The 5,632-nt window shown below is 41.4% G+C and overlaps 1 pseudogene; it reads right to left on the reverse strand.

Annotated features, from left to right (window-relative positions):
- Positions 1-342: 342 nt before the first annotated feature.
- Positions 343-2,369, reverse strand: LOC113361928 (annotated as a pseudogene).
- Between the last annotated feature and the right edge of the window lie 3,263 nt (positions 2,370-5,632).

Here is a 5,632-nt window from a genome sequence, read left to right on the forward strand (position 1 = left end):
ATGCACAAGTTTCATTTTGTTCTTATACTCCTTCGCACTATCGTAAGCATCTATACGAATCTCGTCCAACTCATTGAGCTGGAGTTTCCTATGGGCTCCTGCCTTGTCAAGTGAAAAATTTAGCTGCTTAACAGCCCAATAAGCTCTATGTTCTAACTCAACAGGTAAATGACATGCCTTGCCATACACAAGCCGATAAGGCGACATTCCAATGGGGGTCTTAAACGCAGTACGGTAAGCCCATAAGGCATCAGTAAGCCTAGACGACCAGTCTTTCCGATTAGGATTAACTGTTTTCTCTAATATACGTTTTATCTCCCTATTGGAAACCTCTACCTGACCACTAGTCTGTGGATGATACGGGGTAGCTACCTTATGTGTAATACCATATTTCTTCATCAAAGCCTAAAAGGTCCATTACAAAAGTGCGACCCTCCATCACTAATTATAGCTCGCGGTGTACCAAAACGTGTAAGTATATTATTTTTCAAGAACTCAATCACAACCCTATGGTCATTGGTTTTACACGCAACCGCCTCAATCCACTTAGAGACATAGTCTACGGCGACAAGGATGTATAGGTTACCAAAAGAATTAGGAAACGGACCCATAAAGTCAATACCCCACACATCAAAGACCTCAACAACTAATGGTTCAAGGGCATCATGTTCCTACGGGAAATGGTTCCTAATTTCTGGCAACGCTCACAAGTAACACAGTAACTATGGGAGTCTTTAAACAACGAAGGCCAATAGAATCCACACTGCAATATCTTAGCAGCAGTCTTCTTAGCACTAAAGTGACCCCCACAAGCATGATCATGACAAAAGGAAATAATACTGGACTGGTCACTCTCAGGTATACATCTCCTAATAATCTGGTCTGGACAATACTTAAACAAATAAGGATCATCCCAAAAGAAGTGCTTAACCTCGGCTAAAAACCTAGAACGATCTTGTTTACCCCAATGTTGGGGCATTCGACCAGTAACAAGATAATTCACTATATTCGCATACCAAGGTGCTTGGGTAACAAAGAAAAGTTGTTCATCAGGAAACTATCCCTTATAGGAAGGGAATCATCGGGGAATCAACAACTAGCCTAGACAAGTGGTCTGCTACTACATTTTCGGCACCCTTTTTGTCTCTAATGTCTGGAGAAAACTCTTGCAACAAAAGTATCCACCTAATCAATCTAGGTTTCGTATCCTTCTTAGACAAAAGATATTTCAAAGCAGCATGATCATATATGACGATCTTAGAACCTAAGAGATAGGGTCTAAACTTGTCTAAGGCAAACACAATGGCTAACAGTTCCTTCTCGGTAGTGGTATAGTTCAACTGGGCATCATTCAGAGTTTTGCTAGCATAGTAAATCACATGAAGTAATTTGTTTTCTCGCTGACCTAGCACAACACCAATAGCATAATCTGAAGCATCACACATGATCTCAAAGGGTAAGTTCCAGTTGGGTGCCTGGACTATGGGGGCGGTAGTGAGTAAAGTCTTAAGCTTCTCAAAAGCCTCTAAACAAGCATCATCAAAGACAAACTTAACATCTTTTGCAAGCAAGTTGCAAAGAGGTCTAGAAATCAAGCTAAAATCCTTAATGAATCGACGATAAAAACCTGCATGCCCTAAGAATGACCTAATATCTCTTACGGTTTTTGGGACCTGTAAAGTCTTGATAAGGTCAACTTTGGCTTTATCTACCTCTATACCCTTAGAAGATACGATATGCCCTAAGACAATTCCTGATCGAACCATGAAATGACATTTCTCCCAATTAAGCACTAGATTCTTTTCCTTACACCTAGTCAACACTAATGACAAATGATGCAAGCACTCATCGAAAGACGAACCAAACACTGAAAAATCATCCATAAAGACCTCTAAAAACTTTTCTACCATATCGGAAAATATGCTCATCATGCAACGCTGAAAAGTCGCAGGGGCGTTACATAGCCCGAAAGGCATGCGTCTATACGCAAAGGTACCAAAGGGACAGGTAAAAGTAGTTTTTTCTTGGTCTTCTGGGGCAATAACGATCTGATTGTAGCCTGAGTAGCCATCTAGAAAACAGTAATGACTATGTCCAGCTAATCTCTCTAGCATTTGGTCGATAAAGGGAAGGGGAAAGTGGTCCTTCCTAGTGACCTTGTTCAATTTCCTATAGTCAATACAAACACGCCAACCCGTGGTCACTCGGGTCGGGATTAACTCATTGTTATCATTCTGGACTACAGTAATACCGGATTTCTTGGGAACAACCTGAACGGGGCTGACCCACTTACTGTCTGAAATGGGGTAGATAATGCCTGCATCTAACAGCTTAAGAACCTCGGTTCGAACTACTTCTTTCATATTAGGGTTTAGTCTTCGTTGCATCTCCCTAGAAGGTTTGGTATCTTCCTCTAAATAGATCTGATGCATACAAACAGTAGGACTTATACCCTTAATGTCTGCTATGGTCCACCCTAAAGCTTCCTTGTTGTTTTGAAGGACGGTCACTAGCCTACTTTCCTGATCACTATCCAAGTCGGAAGCAACAATCACAGGTAAAGTTCAGACGGGCCTAAAAACACATACTTCAGGGTATCTGGCAATGGTTTTAGGTCCAACTTAGGAGGCTCTTCTAACGAAGGAAGGAACTAGGGTAGACTTAGAAACTGGTAGTGGTTCGAACTTAGGTTTCCATCCGTTAATGTCTAACAAAGGGGTTGAATCTAACAAAGCATTCACCTCATTAATCACATTATCATCATCGAAATCAATCCCAAAGTGAGCTAGGCATTTCTCTAACGGATCTTCTAACAAAGTGTTTGGTAATGACTCCTCGACTAATGTTCCTATCATGTTTACCTCTTCTATGCTCGAGTCATCTAGTTCAGAGGGTAGCTTACTAATATGAAAGACGTTCAGCTCAATAGTCATATTACCAAAAGACAATTCATAATACCAGTTCGACAATTAATGATCGCATTGGATGTTGCTAAAAATGGGCGACCTAAAATCACTGGTATCTGGTTCTCTGGGTCAGGGACAGGTTGGGTATCTAGGATAACAAAATCCACTGGATAAATAAACTTGTCGACCTCAATAAGAACATCCTCGATCACACCACGAGGAATTTTAACGGACCTATCAGCTAACTGAAGTGTCATCTGGGTAGGTTTCATATCACCAAGTCCTAGCTTGAGGTACACATGGTATGGAAGTAAATTCACACTGGCTCCTAAGTCAAGCAAAGCTTTCTCAACACGGTATTTACCTATTGTGCAAGAAATGGTAGGGGACCCTGGGTCTTTATACTTAGGAGTAGTGGTATTCTGAATAATGGAACTCACGTGACTAGCTAGGAAGGCTTTTTTTGGACACTAAGCTTACGCTTTCGTGTACACAAGTCCTTAAGAAACTTAGCATAAGCGGGAATCTGCTTAATCGCATCCAACAATGGTAGGTTGATAGTAACCTGCTTAAAAACCTCCAATATATCATTAAAGTTCGACTCGCTCTTAGTTGGAACTAGCAGCAGCTGGGGGGGCGGGTCTGGGAACAAAGCCGGGCTCAGCAGGACCCTCATTGGTCTCTTTAGAGACTCTATCAGTCTCCTCATTTTCTGGCTCAGAAGGGTGAACTACACATGTTCACTATCAGGCATGGCAACCTTATTGTCAACTTTCTTTCCACTCCTAAGGGTTGTAATAGAGTTCACATGATTGTACGATTTCTCTGCTTTAGGATTGGGTTGAGTTTGACTAGGAAACTTACCTTTTTCCCTCAAAGATTCATTTATCTGACTAACCTGGTTTTTTAACTCAGAAATAGCTTGGGAGTTAGCATAACCTATTTTTACTTTCTTCTATCCCTTGAGCAACCATTAGGTTGATCTTATCAGAGTTTTTAATAAACGAGGCTAGAGTGTCTTCTAAACTTGTGATCTTTTTATCCGAAGGGTTCTGAAACTGGGGTTGACCTGAAGAGTTCTTAGCATAACCAAAACCTGGGGGAGGCTGAGAATTACTAGACTGACCTTGATTCTGGCCCTTAGACCAAGAAAAATTAGGATGGTTTCTCCAACCAGGGTTGTAGGTTTCTGAGTATGGGTCAAACTTCTGACGGTTCTCAAACCTAGCGTTGTTATAGACAGCATGGGCTTGTTCTTCACTAACATGACCTTCCCAAAACGAGTTATTGGGCTCTACTCCACAACTAGAGACTTGAGCGGCTCTAATCCTATCATCAGGTTCAACAAGAGACCTATAATTAGGCTGATTCAATTCCAAAGCTTCTAACCTTCTAGACAAAGCAGCAAACTTAGCATCTGACTCGAAGCTTGTATCTACCACATTGGTGCTACTTCTATTGACCAAGAGTCTTTTAGGGGGTTCAACACAAGACTCCCACTGTTGGGATTTTCAGCAATAGCTCCTAAGAAGGTAAAAGCATCATCAACATTTTTACTGGTGAACTCACCAGCGCACATAGACTCGACCATGGCTTTGGTCGAATAGTCTAAACCATTATAAATAATCTCAACAAGTTTCATTTATCAAATCCATGGTGAGGACACTGGGATAGGAGATCATTGAATCTCTCTAAAAACCTATAAAGAGACTCTCCCCTTGTTGCACACTAGCACTAATTTTCTGCCTAACAGCTGCAGTTTTATGCTTAGGGTAGAATTTCATATAGAAAGCAGCAACAAGTTCCTGCATGTTTCAATGGACTCAGGTGGTAGGTTGTTCAGCCAGGTCTTGGCTTTATCTCTCAAGGAAAAGGGGAAACATCTTAAGTTTCAAACTTCATCAGTGAGGTCTTTTATTTAACTGTCCCACAGATTTCCTCAAAGTCCCTATATTGAAAATAAGGGTTCTCATCTTTTCCTAAGAACATAGGGATCATCTGAAGAATACTAGGTTTTATCTCGAAATTAGCCGTACTGGCTGGCAATTTAATGCACGAAGCTCGGTTGGTCCTAGTTGGGAACATGTAATCTTTCAAAGTTGTCATCGCTGGCACAGCTGAAGTACTAGGGGTACTTTCCTCACAAGAGACAGATTCTCAAAACTGAAGTTTCCAAAAACGGGGCTCTCAAAAGAAGAGTCTTCGAGCTCCCCGCCTTCACAAGAAGAACTACTAGGTTTATCACTAATCAAACGACCTAGAGTGTTTCTTTTCCAAGCCCTCTCTGATAACCTCGGGCATACACTAGAAAAAAAAGAAAAAGAAAATCCTAAAAGGAAGGGAAGTTCTATGCAAACACAAACAAGGCTGACTCCACCACAGCAAACCTACTGATTTCTAGCAAACAAAAAGCATGATGGCTCCACTTAGATTGTTTCTAGACCAGCTTCTAATCCTTCGAATGGGAATTCGTTACAATTTGAGCAAACCCCTCTGGAATCAATCCGAGTCAAAGTAAGTTGAATAGAGGCGAGGGAAGCTGCGTAGAGCTTTGATACCCAAGGCCTCACCGCATTCCAAGGCGGCGCAGTCACGCATTCAACTCACAGAAACCATCATGAACTTCGAAGTATGCTCAAAAGAGTAACCAATATTTTTCGAACGACTTTCCTATTAAGCTCGTTACCCTATAGGTCTCGTTCTATTCCAAATTTTAGGTTTAGGTT

Source organism: Papaver somniferum, chromosome 3, assembly GCF_003573695.1.
Source record: "Papaver somniferum cultivar HN1 chromosome 3, ASM357369v1, whole genome shotgun sequence".
NCBI lineage: Eukaryota > Viridiplantae > Streptophyta > Magnoliopsida > Ranunculales > Papaveraceae > Papaver > Papaver somniferum.